The sequence below is a fragment of the Salvia splendens genome, chromosome 12, assembly GCF_004379255.2.
Source record: "Salvia splendens isolate huo1 chromosome 12, SspV2, whole genome shotgun sequence".
NCBI lineage: Eukaryota > Viridiplantae > Streptophyta > Magnoliopsida > Lamiales > Lamiaceae > Salvia > Salvia splendens.
The window spans coordinates 4,415,897-4,434,982 of NC_056043.1; positions in this window are offsets into that span (position 1 = coordinate 4,415,897).

Consider the following 19,086-nt stretch of genomic DNA (forward strand, 5'->3'; position numbering starts at 1 on the left):
TCACTCGTCCTATAAAAATATGTGCACTTTCCATTTTTGTCCATTCCACAAAAATATGTGCATTTCATTTTTGGAACGTTATCTCAATTTATTTACAACTTATATCACCATCAAACACTATCAATATGTGGATCTCATTATCCACTAACACTACTTTAACTACACTTCTCATCTTCTGTCACGCCCGCATTTCCTAAGGATAGGAAGCACGGTGGATCGCGACTAGGGGAGGAATAAAGAAGCGGGGAAGAAAGGGGGAGGACAAGAATACTTGACCCAAAACATTTAATAGAAGGAAGTTCACTTCAAAACATTGTACTGTGACGACATTACTGTAATTAAAGTAATCAGAGTTAAATAAAAAAAACATTGTATCGGATTACAAAGCAGCGGAAAGACCAAGAGGTAGATAATGTCGAGTATGACGACACGACACCATCCGGAAACCAAGTGAGACACCTTTTGACCTTAACTGCTCAACATCCGTCATCCCCATCGCCGCTCAACCTGCACATTAAGAAAACAACATGCAGGGCTGAGTACTTGATGCACTCAGTGGACACACGCCAAAATCCTAGTTTGTCATGCCATAACAGTGTAACCTTGGGGTTTTAAGTGTAAAGAAAATAACCCAAGTACACTAAAACATATTTCATAAATTCGACTGCGCAGTCATTTTCAGATATTGCCACCCTTATTCCCACCATCATACACTATCTGATCCAACGGGTGACGAGGGGCGTGGCCACACCCCAGGTCAACTAGACCGGCCAACTTGCTCTCAGATGGCTCCCGGTCTCGTGTACACTAGCCTGAGGGTTCGCAGCCCTACAGACCCGAATTCGATTAAACATATGTGGTAAACCACTTCAGATAGGTTTCAAAGCAAAACGGTTGGCAAGACAAACAGTTCACCTCCATAAACATTTCCGGAACAGAGTCCGTATTAAAGATAACCCACAAAATAGTAGGGTAGAAAAGTCCACCTCAATTGCTTAGCTTTTAAATAGTTTCCTTCTTCAACCACAATTTCCTCGTAAAAGATCACCCTTTTTGAAAGATAAACAAATGTCATGATTAGAGTCAGGAAAGACGAGGTTTAAACGACAATGCATGATTCCTACGTGGATGACTTCAACATCTAGCACGTTACACGTACACACACTTAACAACATCTTATAAGTCAATCACACAAAATCACACGTCCGAAACACACCACGCACGCACCCGACACGCATACCACGCACCCACGACGCGCACACGACACACACCCGAAACACTCGTACTCCCGGTATACCCTCCTTGTGCAAACGGCTCACTTGGCTCGGAAAAGGCTCGGTGTCTCGGCCTGGCTCGGCACCTCGGCCGACCGTCTCGGCCGCCTGGCTCGGCACCTCGGCCGACCGTCTCGGCCGCCTGGCTCGGCACATGTCTCGGCATCTGGCTCGGCATCTGGCTCGGCGTCTCGGCCGCTGGCCCGATCAAGTGCACACCAGTTTTCCCCCCAACCAACGATTCTCAAACCTTATACGACACTCACACCACACATTCTACATCCCAAAACACACCCGAAAACATGAGATCAAACCTCCAAAACTCTCCACTACCCACCCTAGGCCAAACCCTAAGTCTCTCGGCCAACACACACAAACCACCCGAACCAAACGCTAATTCCTCCGAGCCATCCCCTGGCCAATCACACCCACATACATCACAATATCAAAACACCCAGATTCACACCCATTGCACAAAAACACATCACCCAGAAACGTACATCTCGCAGAACTGCGCAGTTTACTTACAAAAATCATTATAAAATCATCCGACGTCCAATTGAAGCTGAAATTTACACACCACACAGAAGACACACCCAAGTTTATACAGTTAAAATTTCGTACCAAAAGGAGATCGTTTGATCAGTCAAAAAGGGGTCGGAACCCACTGTCAGTCACTACCAAAAACATCCTCAACACAAACACAAAGCCACAAAACCTATTCAGCATCTAAAACATTCCAAATTCGTCCTAAATGCATGTGTTTTCGAAATTGGCATGAGTTAGGGTCTTGGGTTACCTTTCCCGGAGAGTTCAAATGTAGTTCGAAAGCTTTCCCTACTCCGACTCCAATTCGGTACGAGAGAGAGTAACACCTTGACGAATCCAAGAAATCGATGAGAGGGAGTGAGTGGAAAAAGAGAACCGAGAGGGAGAAAGAGAGAAACCTTACCGGTGTTGAGAACAATTGCGAGAGAGAAGAGAGAACGAGCGATGGTGAGAGGGAGAGATTGAGAGAGTAGATAGTTTTCTATTTTGGATCGGTTGTGAGGAGTGGGGAGGTTGAGAAAATAGTGGGGAGAGGGAGAGAAGGTTTCGAAAAAAGAGAGAGGGAGAGGGAGAGAAAATTAGCTAATTAAGATATTTAATTCATAAATTAATTAATTATCCCAATTACACATTGCTTAGGTAAAAACATAACCACAAAAATAATATAAACCAAATAAGACTTTCCAAACCATATCTTAAACAAGATATTCACAAAATTCATTCCTTAAAAAAAAACAATATTCAATATTTTTTTTTCGGATATTACATTCCTCCCACCTTAAAAAAAAAATTCGTCCCGAAATTTTCCTAGATCACTCGAACAAACCTGGGTACTTATCTTTCATCTTATCCTCTAATTCCCACGTTGCTTCTTCGACTCCATGATTCCTCCATCGTACTTTCACCGAAACAATTGATTTATTCCTCAATTCTTGCACCTTTCGATCCAAAATAGCCTCGGGCTTCTCCTCATAACTTAGGTCGGGGTTTAGGATCATCATCTCCTCTTGGTGAACTATGTGAGTGGGGTCAAACACATACTTCCTCAATTGTGACACATGGAAGACGTTGTGCACATTCCCAAAGCTTGGTGGTAGAGCCAATCTATATGCTACCGCACCGACTCTATCCAAAATCTCATACGGTCCGATAAATCGGGGTCTCAGCTTTCCTTTCACTCCAAATCGAGTTATTCCTTTAGAAGGGGCAACTTTCAGAAAAACTTTCTCTCCAGATTCGAATTGTAGATCGGTCCTCCGAGCATCGGCGTATGATTTCTGTCGATCCTGCGCCTCCTTGATCCTCCCACGGATTTGTCGAATAATCTCTATCATTTCTTCCACAGAGTCTGGTCCAAGCACTCTTCTCTCACCCACTTCATCCCAATAAAGTGGTGATCTACACCTCTTCCCATACAATGCCTCATATGGAGCCATGTTGATAGTCGCCTGGTAACTATTGTTGTAAGCGAACTCTACTAATGGCAACACTTCTTCCCAACCTACGCCTCGATCTAGCACCACGGCTCGCAGCATATCTTCTAAGGTCTGTATCGTTCTCTCTGACTGCCCATCGGTTTGTGGGTGGAAGGCAGTACTAAAATTCAACTTAGTCCCCAACTCGCGCTGCAGGCTCGTCCAAAATCTAGAAGTGAATTTAGTGTCGCGATCGGATGTAATTGTCGTTGGTACTCCATGCAAGCGTATAATCTCCCGCACATATATCTTTGCCAACTGGCTGGATCCATAAGTAGCACGAACCGGTACAAAATGAGCAGATTTGGTGAGGCGATCTATAATCACCCAAATCACAGTGTTTCCTCGCTGGGATTTTGGCAGTCCTGTCACAAAGTCCATTGCAATATGTTCCCACTTCCATTCTGGAATCTCGAGGGGTTGCAATCTCCCATAGGGCCGTTGGTGTAGCGCCTTTACTTGTTGACATGCTAGGCATCTCTCCACAAATGCTGCAACATGCCTTTTCATACCGTTCCACCAAAATTGCCTCTTCATGTCTTGATACATCTTGGTGCTTCCTGGATGAGCAGCGTATAGGGTTTCATGTGCTTCTCTCATGATTTCGTTCCTCAGGCCTTCGTCCTTAGGCACACACAACCTTCCCTTGTATGTGAGACCATTATCCGCTGCCTCACGAAAATTTCCGAGTTCACCCGTCCTCACTTCTGAGCGAATCTTCTCTAGTAACGTATCTCGCCGTTGAGCTTCCACAATTCTGGCTCTTAAGTCGGGTTCCATCACCAACGTGGCTATTATTCCTTCCACAGTCTCGGGCATTCTCACTACTTCCAACCGCATCTTACTGAACTCTTGGATTAAACTCTCCTCGATAGTAAGAAAGGTGGCCAGCTGAGATTGAGACTTCCTACTAAGAGCATCGGCCACTACGTTTGCTTTTCCCGGATGGTAATTTATACCACAATCGTAGTCCTTCACCAACTCGAGCCACCTACGCTGGCGCATGTTCAACTCCTTTTGCTCAAAGAAGTACTTTAGACTCTTATGGTCCGTGTATATCTCACAACGGACTCCATAGAGATGATGTCTCCAGATCTTCAGTGCATGTACCACGGCTGCCAGTTCTAAGTCATGTGTCGGATAGTTCAGCTCATGGGGCTTCAATTGTCTCGATGCATATGCAATCACTTTCCCCTTCTGCATAAGCACACATCCAAGTCCCACCTTCGACGCATCCGTATACACCGCATAGTCAGTCCCTGACTCCGGCACAGCTAGAATTGGTGCGGTGGTCAATTTCTCCTTCAACAACTGAAAGCTCGCCTCACATTCTGGTGTCCAAATCATCTTGACTCCCTTTTTCAGTTGTTGTGTCATTGGCCTTGCTATCTTCGAGAATCCCTCAATGAATCTTCGATAATAGCCCGCCAGTCCTAAGAAGCTTCGAATTTCATTTTGTGTAGAAGGCGACTTCCATTCCTGCACCGCTTCCACCTTGGCCGGGTCTACACGGATTCCATCTGAGGTTACTACATGTCTAAGAAAATTCACTTCCTTGAGCCAAAACTCGCATTTACTGAACTTGGCATATAGTTTCTCGTCCCTTAGAGTTGCTAGGACGGTTCTCAAGTGCTCTTTGTGCTCCTCCACGTTCTTCGAGTAAACGAGCACATCATCGATGAAAACTAGGACAAACCGATCCAAATATGGATGGAACACGCGATTCATAAGGTCCATGAACACTGCCGGGGCGTTCGTCAGTCCAAAAGGCATCACAACGAACTCATAATGACCATACCTTGTTCGAAAAGCCGTCTTGGGTACATCTTCTCGCCGAACCCTCAGCTGATGGTACCCAGACCTCAAATCCATCTTAGAGAAGACTCCTGCCCCTCGAAGTTGGTCAAACAAGTCGTCTATCCTTGGTAGTGGATACTTGTTCTTCAGCGTCAGTTTGTTTAGCTCTCGATAGTCGATGCACATCCTCATCGTTCCATCCTTCTTCTTTACAAACAACACTGGTGCTCCCCATGGCGACACGCTAGGTCTAATGAATCCCAATTCCAGTAGCTCTTGTAGTTGCACCTTAAGCTCCTCCAACTCCTTTGGCGCCATCCTATAAGGTGCTTTGGATATTGGTGCCGATCCGGGCTCCAGATCGATCGTGAATTATACCTGCCTGTCGGGTGGGGGTCCCGGCAAAGCATCGGGGAAGACATCGGGATATTCACTCACTATCGCCACATCTTCTATCTTCCTGTCTTTCTTCTCCTCCCCATTCAAATAAACAAGGTACGCTGGACATCCCTTCCTCATCATTGTAGTGGCTTGCAGCGCGGAGACAATGGACTTGCGTGCTCATTGAGATTCCATAAAACTTCGTCGGCTCTTTTCCTGGGGTTTCAAACGAAATTTCCCTTTCTCTACAATGAAGGGTAACGTGGTTCTCCGCTAACCAATCCATACCCAAGATTATGTCTACACTCCCCATCGTCATTACTTGCAAATTATGGGCCAATAAACTAAGTTCGCCTAACCCAAAGTTCACACTCGAGCAAGATCGGGATATATCTATAGTCCCGCCTACAGGTGAGGTCACGCTCATTGTGGGTTCGATCTTAACAGTAGATAATCTTAAAGTATCCACACAAGCAGTTGATATAAAGGAATGCGATGCACCCGTATCAAACAAGACAACTATAGGCATGTTGAGAAGTGTGCCCATACCTGCCAAATTTCCTTGTCCAAAGGTTTCTTGCCCGCTTGCCGGCTGTTTCCCCTTCAAGGCGTAGGCCCTTGCTTGCGACGGCAGTCCTTGGCGGCGTTGTTACGGTTGAGGTGCAGGTAGTGCCTGGGATTGTGGACGGAAGCCTAACTGGTTCTGGCTCGTTCCCGTTCCCATGTTCTTATTTGGGCAACTTCGGACGTAATGGCCACTTCCACCACAGCTGAAGCACATGGGGTCTCGACACTCTCCGGTGTGGTACTTGAAACACCTTCCACATTGAGGGTTCCTCGGCGGAAAGTTTGCCCCCGGGTGATGGGTATTCTGTCTCCCGCCATTGTAGGGTGGGTTCCTCATGTGTTGTGGCCTCTTGCCACCATACTGAGTTTGATCACCATCCCACCTCCTCTTCTCTTGATGACCTGACTGAGCTTGTAGGGGTGTCGCGTTTGTGGTCGCCACTACTCTTGGTTTAGGGAGTGCATCTTCCACGTCCAGTGCACAAGTCAAGATCTCCGAGTAGGAGAGTTCTCCTCGGCTAGCCAATGCGGCCTTTATCTCATCTCTGAGCCCGGCCCGGAACTTCACCGCCCATTTCTCGTCGGTGTCCATCAACTCAGGCGCATATCGTGCCATCTGCGCGAGGGCTCGGTCGTACTCGGTTACAGTCATTCGGCCTTGGCTCAGCGTGTGGAATTCTACCACCTTGGCCCGTCTGTACGTCTTTGGGACATATTTGTTATCAATCTCCACTTTAAACTCCTCCCATGATAGCGCTTCCAGGCGTGCAGGATTCATAGTTCTTTGCCGAGTCTCCCACCAGTAATCGGCAGCACCTGATAGTTGAAAGGTGGCGCAAGCAATGCGCTCCCTATCTGTACACTCCATGACCCTGAAAATACGCTCGAGGCCGCGTATCCACTCCTCAGCTTTTGATGGATCTCCTTGTCCATCGAATTTAGGGGGGTTCTGCCTGGAGAACGTCACTATGAATCTTTCCTGCTGAGGCGGGGGTGGAGGTGGTGGTGGAGGCGGTGGTGGAGGTGGTGCCTCAGCGTTGGGTCCTTGTCGTGGGTGGCGTCCACGTCTTGGCGGCATTCTGATTCAATATCCATAAAGTGTTACTACAAATATCATCCACAATTACCACCTTCTCAAAAATTTCTCAAAAAGAAAAACTTCGTGTGGTTCAAGATACAACACATAGGATATAAATCAAATCCAAATCCTCATTAAAAGAAAGAAGGTTAAACGTTGTTTCACAAGAGCAGCTCACACTAAAAGCAAAAACTAAAAAGACATCGAACTATTTTATTTCTAGACTACGACTCGATCATCTTCATCCAAAGGCCCTTCCTCCGGATCTTCGTCATCGTCCTCCTCGGAATTCCCTTGCGGAGCCACCTCGGGTTCCTCCTCATAGTCATCTTCAAACCCTTGCTCACCCTCGTACATGCTCACGTACTTGTCCTGATACACGATCCTCTCTTGCACATCCTGTGGGGGCTGCTCCTCGCGAGAGTCTACCAGTGCACAATACACGGCCTTCCGAAAGCCAGCCATGTCGCCCACCATGTCATCGGTAACGGGCTCACGCCACGTGTACCTCCTCGCCGTTCTTTCAGCCCACTCCTTCCAGCTGTCAGGGAGCAATTCTATTAGCTTCTCAATGCCGTCATGCTCCGTCACTCCGAACTCCTGAGCTGCCCTCCAGAGGGTGTCGAAGTGTGCTACGAACTCGATCAACGGTATGTGATCCTTCTTCCGATACACTCTATACTCTCTGAGCACCCTCTGTGCCCTAAGTCTATCACGATCACTCCGTCGCAGGGTTCGGATCATACGTGCCATCTAAAAAAAACAATCGCCTCGCGTATAAATACAGAGGCATAACCGAAGAAGAGAAAGATGTGCAAAAGCAGACGTATCGCTACTCTAACTCCAACCCGTTGGTGTTCAAAAGCCAAAAATTCTTATCTACTATTGGTCCAAGAAGCACTAGTGAAAACCTCTTACGTCTAAAATCAATCATTCAAAAGGCCAACACATTCTCACATAACAAGCTCACCTCAACATTCACGTCATCATATCATCACACATCAGTCACATGCTTTCATATAAATTCGACACACAATAACAGTTCATAACACACAATAACAGTTCATAACACAAATAATTTCCAACTTTTCACATCACTTTGTACCCTTCTACATACATCAATATTTACTTAAACTTTCCAAAAATCCCCAATTTTTCATTACCTCCTCTCAGGTTGAGTGCGACGAGTCGGATGTTGAGCCAATGACACTTTTGAAAACTTACTCAAGACAGAAAAAGACTCTTGGATCCAGAGCAGAAAGAAAACTTGGCTCTGATACCACTCTGTCACGCCCGCATTTCCTAAGGATAGGAAGCACGGTGGATCGCGACTAGGGGAGGAATAAAGAAGTGGGGAAGAAAGGGGGAGGACAAGAATACTTGACCCAAAACATTTAATAGAAGGAAGTTCACTTCAAAACATTGTACTGTGACGACATTACTGTAATTAAAGTAATCAGAGTTAAATAAAAAAAACATTGTATCGGATTACAAAGCAGCGGAAAGACCAAGAGGTAGATAATGTCGAGTATGACGACACGACACCATCCGGAAACCAAGTGAGACACCTTTTGACCTTAACTGCTCAACATCCGTCATCCCCATCGCCGCTCAACCTGCACATTAAGAAAACAACATGCAGGGCTGAGTACTTGATGCACTCAGTGGACACACGCCAAAATCCTAGTTTGTCATGCCATAACAGTGTAACCTTTGGGTTTTAAGTGTAAAGAAAATAACCCAAGTACACTAAAACATATTTCATAAATTCGACTGCGCAGTCATTTTCAGATATTGCCACCCTTATTCCCACCATCATACACTATCTGATCCAACGGGTGACGAGGGGCGTGGCCACACCCCAGGTCAACTAGACCGGCCAACTTGCTCTCAGATGGCTCCCGGTCTCGTGTACACTAGCCTGAGGGTTCGCAGCCCTACAGACCCGAATTCGATTAAACATATGTGGTAAACCACTTCAGATAGGTTTCAAAGCAAAACGGTTGGCAAGACAAACAGTTCACCTCCATAAACATTTCCGGAACAGAGTCCGTATTAAAGATAACCCACAAAATAGTAGGGTAGAAAAGCCCACCTCAATTGCTTAGCTTTTAAATAGTTTCCTTCTTCAACCACAATTTCCTCGTAAAAGATCACCCTTTTTGAAAGATAAACAAATGTCATGATTAGAGTCAGGAAAGACGAGGTTTAAACGACAATGCATGATTCCTACGTGGATGACTTCAACATCTAGCATGTTACACGTACACACACTTAACAACATCTTATAAGTCAATCACACAAAATCACACGTCCGAAACACACCACGCACGCACCCGACACGTATACCACGCACCCACGACGCGCACACGACACACACCCGAAACACTCGTACTCCCGGTATACCCTCCTTGTGCAAACGGCTCACTTGGCTCGGAAAAGGTTCGGAAAAGGCTCGGTGTCTCGGCCTGGCTCGGCACCTCGGCCGACCGTCTCGGCCGCCTGGCTCGGCACCTCGGCCGACCGTCTCGGCCGCCTGGCTCGGCACATGTCTCGGCATCTGGCTCGGCGTCTCGGCCGCTGGCCCGATCAAGTGCACACCAGTTTTCCCCCAACCAACGATTCTCAAACCTTATACGACACTCACACCACACATTCTACATCCCAAAACACACCCGAAAACATGAGATCAAACCTCCAAAACTCTCCACTACCCACCCTAGGCCAAACCCTAAGTCTCTCGGCCAACACACACAAACCACCCGAACCAAACGCTAATTCCTCCGAGCCATCCCCTGGCCAATCACACCCACATACATCACAATATCAAAACACCCAGATTCACACCCATTGCACAAAAACACATCACCCAGAAACGTACATCTCGCAGAACTGCGCAGTTTACTTACAAAAATCATTATAAAATCATCCGACGTCCAATGAAGCTGAAATTTACACACCACACAGAAGACACACCCAAGTTTATACAGTTAAAATTTCGTACCAAAAGGAGATCGTTTGATCAGTCAAAAAGGGGTCGGAACCCACTGTCAGTCACTACCAAAAACATCCTCAACACAAACACAAAGCCACAAAACCTATTCAGCATCTAAAACATTCCAAATTCGTCCTAAATGCATGTGTTTTCGAAATTGGCATGAGTTAGGGTCTTGGGTTACCTTTCCCGGAGAGTTCAAATGTAGTTCGAAAGCTTTCCCTACTCCGACTCCAATTCGGTACGAGAGAGAGTAACACCTTGACGAATCCAAGAAATCGATGAGAGGGAGTGAGTGGAAAAAGAGAACCGAGAGGGAGAAAGAGAGAAACCTTACCGGTGTTGAGAACAATTGCGAGAGAGAAGAGAGAACGAGCGATGGTGAGAGGGAGAGATTGAGAGAGTAGATAGTTTTCTATTTTGGATCGGTTGTGAGGAGTGGGGAGGTTGAGAAAATAGTGGGGAGAGGGAGAGAAGGTTTCGAAAAAAGAGAGAGGGAGAGGGAGAGAAAATTAGCTAATTAAGATATTTAATTCATAAATTAATTAATTGTCCCAATTACACATTGCTTAGGTAAAAACATAACCACAAAAATAATATAAACCAAATAAGACTTTCCAAACCATATCTTAAACAAGATATTCACAAAATTCATTCCTTAAAAAAAAACAATATTCAATATTTTTTTTTCGGATATTACATCTTCTCTCTTACTTTACTAATTTTATCTTAATTTTCATGTCATATTAAATGTCCATATTTTTTTGGGACGGAGGGAGTAGTTCCAAATTTACACTTTATTCAATTACTTAATTTTTCACATCGATATACATAACTATTTTTCATAATCATAAAATAAATATGTAGGAGTACATCAGTTGTATTTCCCACTGAATACTACTTGCTAACGTTAATAGTACTATATTAGAGCAAGCTTCAAATTAGTTTCTCGAAAATGGAATCTTGTACATATTTTAAGTCATTCGAAAATTAAAAAAAATACTGTTAGGTCTTTGAAAAAAAAAAATAAATAACACCACGCATCTTTTTTTCATACTCCATTTAGTACTAGTATCTTTTAATTCTTTAATTATTTTAGGTTGGAGATTGTAATAAAATTTCGTTTTCAATTATGAAGAAATAAATTTAGTTTTATTCCATAATAATTATTTACTCAATATTTTTGGAAATTATTTACGTATTATACTTATTTAAAATTTGAATGGCATTCTTTCAAATTAAGTCGATACTTATTATATCTTGGAGCTACTCAAAAACAAATAGTACTATAGTATGGCTATATTTCATTTGGTTTTAGATATATGCATTTAATACAAAAACAAAACTATGTTCAATCAATTTGTGATATAAGTAAAAAATAATAGTTTTAAACAATATCTACAATTGTAAAATAATTAATTATTGAATAAATTAAATTTATTTCTTCATAATTAAAAAACAAATCTTATTACAACTTCAATCTAAAATAATTGTAGAATAAAAATATGAGTTCCGGGTGAAATGTGAGGGGAAAGGGCATGTATCATTTTTCATTTTCAAAGACTTGTACTACAAGATGCAATCCCAAAGACTTGTAGTAGTAATATTATTCAAATTTCAGAAACTTACAAGATGCAATCTCCATTTTTAAGTGACTAAAATTGAAGTTTATTCATAAACTAATATTGACATTTTTAGAAAAAAAAATCCAAGATCACTAGTATAATTGGTTGTAACTTTTCCGAGTAATAAGATTGGGTTATTGCAGCAATCTCAAATTACTGACATTGTCTTTGATCTGGCTTATTTGGGTTACTAAATGCTTCTCGTTTTCTCTCTCCTACTTTCCCAATTATTGAAGTTTAGATATACTCCAATAATTAATGAGTTCATGAACATATTCATTAATGAACTCATTTCTGATTTCTCTAAGGTATATAGAACTTACGTGGTTTTGGATTTATATGATTATAATTTATATCACCATATTGCATCATTTTAATTTAATTCATTTGGTCACATCTATTTATTGTGTGGCACAATCGATATAGGAGATATTTCCTTGCATTGGATCCCCTGACAAGCGCATATTAGATTTTTTTTTACTCAATTAGAATTTATTAATCTCGAATCAAAATTTATTAATTTTAATTGTAAACAGACAAACAGTGTTACTTTGTGTTTTCATATATACCAATATACTATTTTTTTTTTTCTTCTTAGGATGTTTCTGTGTATTATTGGAATTAATTAAGTCAAACATATATGGTCTGGTAAATGGAAAAAGGGGCTGATGTTGAAAAATAACTACTACACGACCAGGGAGATTCATTGCATTTCTAACTGCAACGAATTAATTTCACCATTTTACTATAGGTATGATAGATGTAGCGATATTAAAATGATATTCTAAGATTTGTTTCGGATTGATATAAATACTAGTACATAATAAAAAAAAATACTATATTTAGGATGTTATGGAATCAAGAAATATTTGTTTCATGCAGTCTTTATGAGACCATTATATGCCGTTATATATGAATTTGAATTCGAATCTTGCCTTCACACAACTTTTTGGGGTAATTTCTGCGATTAAATATGGTCCACAAAAGGCTAATCCTAGAAATTGATCCAAATTTTATGCAAATTATCTTGTAAAAGCTTCTAAGAATAATTTTAATTACCTAAAAACGTACTCCATTTGCAATAAAATTTTGTAAACATATTGCAAAATGAGAAGAAGTTTAAGTTCATAGTTCATATAAATTCTAGACTTCTAGTTAAATACATGTCATTTGCATTATATCAATTTATAATACATATATATTTTGTCAAACAATTATAGTAGCGCGCGTATGTAAATTAAAATCATTATATAGGGATAAGAATTCCAATTGTATTAGTACTATTTTATATCTCAATCACGTAAACACATATCCATCAAATGAATCGACATTGTTAATACATGTCAATAAGATTAGCATACGAGTAAACATCATTAGAGATATATAGTAGTATGACATTTTGGACTAGAGTGTAATTAGATTTGGAATATACACAAAGTTATTACTTGTGTAAATCACATTATCAAGTGTAAATCACATTATCAAAAATTTATAGTTTAGATCATCCGCAATAGCGGACGAATGCACGCTCTAGCAACCGGCTAGCGGCTCGGGCGTTGCGTTCGTCCGCTATTGCAGCCGGCGAAAGAGCGACGGACGAACGTCTATGACTAGCGGTCATCTGCTATTGAACTGACGCGATCGGCGAGCGATCGGCTAGCGGTATTTTTTTTTATTTTTAATTGAAATAAGTATTTTTTTTTGCACTATGTATTTTTTTAAATTGAAGTATGTATGTTTTTTATGAAATAAAATGGTTGCATTTTCTCCGTATTCGTGTCGAATTTTTAATTCCGTATTTGTTATTTCGTGCATTTGTTTTTATTGGTTAGGGCGTCGGTTAGTCCTAGTGCTAGGCTATTATTGGGTTGTGGTTAGTCCTAGTGATGTAACTAATTGTGGCTAGTCCTAGTGATGTGACAGAATGTGTTTTTGGTTAGTCCTAGTGCTAGGCTATTAGTTAGTCCGTCTTATTGCGGATAAATTTTGTAGAAACATTCATATATGTTGATGAAATATATGAATATATATATCCTACAGTATTAATTAAAGTTATTCTTGAATTATACACAGAACTTATGTATCTCGAGGTAACTTTTTAGCTCGACTTAAAAATTATAAATAAGGTATGTATTTATTCACATTTTTCACTTTATGGCTCGTGTCAAATTTTCCGACCAATTAAAGCAAACATGGGTAAGAGTTCCTCATAGATTCGATTTAGAAATCGTGAAAACTTGACGAAAAATCTTGTCACAAATTTTATGTGGGCTATAAAGTGAAAATATAGATAAACTAATCATGTTTACATATAGTTATATTATATTTGAAATTAAAAATCGCTACAGAGCCAAAATTCAAATTATAATTTAATAAGAACACAAAATTAATGAGAATAAATTCAATTTTGATAGAATAGTAGTATTAGGACTCCATCCAACATGTACAAGAGAGTTGACGCAGTGGCTGTGGCGACGATTTGCTACAACGACGTACATATAATGTCTTTTTCTTGCATTTAATTTAGGGGTGGGTAGGTACGGTATACCTTACCGAAACCATCATACCGTATACCTTACAGTAAATACGGTATGCGAAAAAATCATACATTTACCTTACCAAAGTTTTCGGTATACTGAACTTCGGTATACCTTATTTTCGGTATGACGAATTTCCATACCGATACCGTACCTCATTTTCGATATACCTGACTTTCAACATCAATTAAAATAGAAAATTAGAGTTTTTAGAATATTATTTATATTTTATAATTTTAAAAATAAATTAAATACAATTTATTCATAATTATATTTATATTTCACAATAGATTTTATAATTTAAAAATATATAAAATATATTTTATATATAATTGTGTTTATATTTTTGTGGTATATACCTTAATTTACGGTATATACCTTAATTTACGGTATATACCGAATTTCGGTATGCAGCGGTATACCGCGGTATTTGAAAATTCATACCGTTACCTTACCAAAATTTTTCGGTAAGGTATCATACCGTACCGAAAGTCACGGTATACCAAAAATTCGGTATTTTCGATATTTTTTCGGTACGATAAGGCCGGTATTTCGGTATTTTTCCCCAGCCCTAATTTAATTAGTTAGTGGGTTATAGTAATAGATTTTCTAAATTATACTTAATATAATAAGTTTGAGTTATTTTCGAAAGTGTGCTTTATATATTAAGTACTCAAAGAACTATATACTATGAAATAAGTTTAAGGAATATAATATAAACTTAATTAAATATTAGTAACTTTTCCGAGTAATAAGATTGGGTCATCACATAAGTATGGTAAATAATAGTACACCGCATGCAAGTATAAATCGAAACCAAGACCTCCCGTTAAACTGAATCTTGTAATGTCTCTTTTATCATTAAATTGCATAATCGACTCAAACCTGATGAACTTTTCTGTTTATTTTCTTAATTAGTTTTTTTTTTATTACACACCGCTTAATGAATACTAATTCTTGTATTTTATGTCCGAGTCTGGGTCTTAGCTTATAAATTCCGACAATAATAAGAATAATAATTTTGGAAGTTACTAGTATAATTTAGGAGTATAGTTTTCTGTATTTTAAATAGTAGAAAAATGTAGCAATTAATTTGACTGTCCCATTCAGTCGATTATCATATGAAATAAATTTTGAAAAATACTAACAAAAAAATATAAGTACTACTCAGATGTTGGCAATTAGAAGACCAAGGCCGATGCCGATCGATCATCGGGGAACTCCAGAGTCAAAATTTTGTTCTAGACTTTGACTTTTCACCATTTTAATTTTGATCGCAATTCACACAATATCAAAAACTAGTTTTAAGAAATATAGCAATAAACCACAATAATATGCAATTAAATAAATGGAGAAAATTAAACCATCATGATCAACGAGAATTTTATGGCACAAGCAACCCTTCTAACTTCAAATACTAAATCACTAGTCTCTTTCCCTATCTCTATCAATGGTGTGCGCCTTCTGGAAGGCCTTGAAAAAGGTGGTACAAAAACAATATATTGTGGAAAATAAATAATCTAAATAAATAACACGAAAATGTTGCATGTTAACAATTCAAGACATTAGGGGAAGGAAGTATTAATATTTGAATCAGGGTTGCAGATTTATTTTTTGCGTATTCGAAATCTTTGATTTGGGAAAGCCTTGTGTTGACATCTTTTCGGAATTTGAAAATTAGCAATCAATAATTTGCAAGTTAGCTCTATATTTCCAATGTGCGGATCCCACCATATTTTATATACTAGTAATATAATAATAATTCAGTAATAAGTACCAAAAGTTATGATGTATATCCCACGTCACTACCAAGGAGAAAACTAAAAAAGAAAATATGTGTTACTAAAATTCATATGTAATCAATATGCAAACTCTATAAAAAGATCAAAATGCAAACTCTATAAAAGGATGTAATCAAATGCAACTCTAAATATCGTACGAATTCTCAAATTATAATTTAGATCATTAGAAAATGTCAACAGATGATAAAATAACATTAGCAGAAAATGTCAACACAGTATCAACGGTTAACATTGTGTTGACATCAAAATCTTGAAATTTTACAATGTGTTGATACTGTGTTGAGGAGTTTGAATAGATTTTGCATTTTATCACTATCCTATATATAAGGGGTTGTTCGATTTGCAAGACTGTATCTCGGAATTAAATATGTAGTGTGTTTGGTTCATTAGAATAATCTTACAACTTAATCCTAGATGGATAATCATGTGATAATTAGTCATAGCCAACCCCCTCCAACTAAATTAAATTCCCAACTTAATCCTAAATTATATATCTTGGTATTATTTTATCTAGGCAATCAAACACCACTCCTTAGTAGGGGGTGTTCGGTTTGCAAGATTGTATCCAGTATTAAATTTGCAGTGTTGGTTCATGAGATTCAACCCCACAGCTCAATCTCAGATGGATAATCATGAGATAATTAGTCATAGCTAACCCCCTATGACTAATAATCTCAGAACTCAATGCTAGATTGTATCTTGGTATTATTTTATCCTGAAAATCGAACACCACCCAAATGGATGACTAACCCCCTATAACTAAAATAATCTCACAATTCAATCACAATTCAATCCTAGTATGTATCTTAATATTATTTTATCTTGAAAATTGAACACAAGCTAGATTATATATGTATATTGATTGTCCAAGGATTCGAATCAAAGGACTCGAAGAGGAAAATACTAGTTGTTCTGTCTTCGCTCATGGATTAGAAACTAGTGTCCCAAATTTCTCCTCCTAATTAATTACCTCACTCATATATGATTTGAGTGCTAGATTATAGACTGTGGACTATATAATTAAGTATAGATTCTTACTGCTCTCTTTTTATTTCTTTGAGACTATATAATTAAGTATAGATTCTTACTGCTCTCTTTTTATTTCTTTGATTTTATCTTTCTCATCTCTGTTGTTTGGATTGGGTCTATGTAAAGATTCTTTACCCCTTGCTGCTTTGGAGTTGGTCTTTCTTTGAAAATAGACCTTTTCAGTTGTCTTTCTTTTGCTCGTGGAATTAGCATGGTTAGTGCATCTCCATTCGTGCTCTTGCCAAAGAGCACGAATGTGGGCCCGGACCCATTTTTATTACTTTTTTACTCCCTGCTCTTAGGCAAGAGCACGACACCCACATCCATGCTCTTGCGCAAGGACATGCTCAAGGGTCTCACCATTCTATTATTCAATTTAAATAAAAACATTTCTACAATATTAAAATGTATTAAAAATATCCAGAATACTATTACAAATTACAAAAAAAATTAAAATTACATAATTAAAATACTAAAAATTTAAAATTACATAATTAAAATCCTAAAAAATTTAAAAATACATAAGTAAAGGCTAAAAAAATACCCCGTGGAAGACTATTCCTCTGGCCCTATCCCCAATGTTCTTCGGAGACCTCGTATCATTGTCAAATGTGAATCAAGTTGCTCGAGGTCATATTTGACCTATCGGCCAAATTGAGTTGGGCCAAAAGGGTTCACAATGAGTTGGTGGGGGGTTGAGGTGGCACAAAGGGAGCGGGAGCGGATGGAGTCGCGGCGCGACGGCGGTTGGTCGTCGCCTTCTTCCTTCCTTGCGGCCGGGGGTTGGGAACTGCTCGGGCCGACGTCGCGGCTACCCAAATTAGCTCCGGCGAGCTGGCTAGCCACCTCATCCTCACCGGCGTCGGATTGGGATACCGACCTCGACCGTTTGCTGGAGGAGCTGGAGGAGGATGATACGCCTCCCCTATACTTCGGATGCACACGCACCTCCTGCCAAGCGCTGAGGTACTTGAACGGTATGAATTGGTAGGTCGCCAAGGCGGCACTGATGATGTCGAGCTCGCTCCTACCGCTCCCCGCCGACTGCTCTTCCTGGAGGTAATACCCTTGGAACTTTTGGATTTCTTCGTTGGCTCTGAATATGACATTGCGCGCCATACTCTCATTGCGCTCGATGGTTCAAGCCGGGCGGTTTTCATTGTACCGGCGAGAGACGCGCCACCAAAACCTATCCCCACTTTGGTTCGTGCCTATATCCGGATCTTCGGAGATAATCAAATAGGCTTTGAATAATTGATCCATATCCGCCGGAGTGTACGGGGTGCGGACACCATGAGGAGTAGGAGTAGGAGTAGGAAGATGAGGAGTTTGAGAGCCGTCGCCGCCGTCGCCGCTCCCTCCCGATCTGGGTTCGGGTGCCCACCAATATTGTCCATTGGGGGCATCTTGGTCGTCCACCGGGTAAGGCCGGTAGCCACCTGGAATTTGAGAACCTTGGGTTTGAGGAGGGGCCGAAAATTGCGTTTCCGGACTAGGAAATGGTTGTGAGCCGAACCATTCGTGGTTCCAACCGCGGGAGTCGGATGGGTGATCGCCGGAGCCAGATATTTTTTTTTTTGTAAGTAAGAGTGAAAGATTGAGAATCGATAAGAGAAGATGAGAGAATTTAGATGAGAATTGTGTAGTGTGGTGGGAATTTTTTTGTGTGGAAGTGAAGGTATTTATAGATGAAAATATGAATTTTTTTTTGGGGGGGGGGAATTGAAAAATAAATTAAAAGTGAGGAGAAAACTGATATAATTTTTTGGGAACTGGGAAAATATTTTTTTTATATTTATTCGGATTTTTAAATTAAAATCCGATTTAAAAAAAAAAAAGAAATTGCCAACGGCAATAAATTGAAAAATAAATTAAAAGTGAGGAGAAAACGAATATAATTTTTTGGGAAGTGGGAAAATATTTTTTTATATTTATTCGGATTTTTAAATTAAAATCCGTAATTCCGTTTTTTAAAAA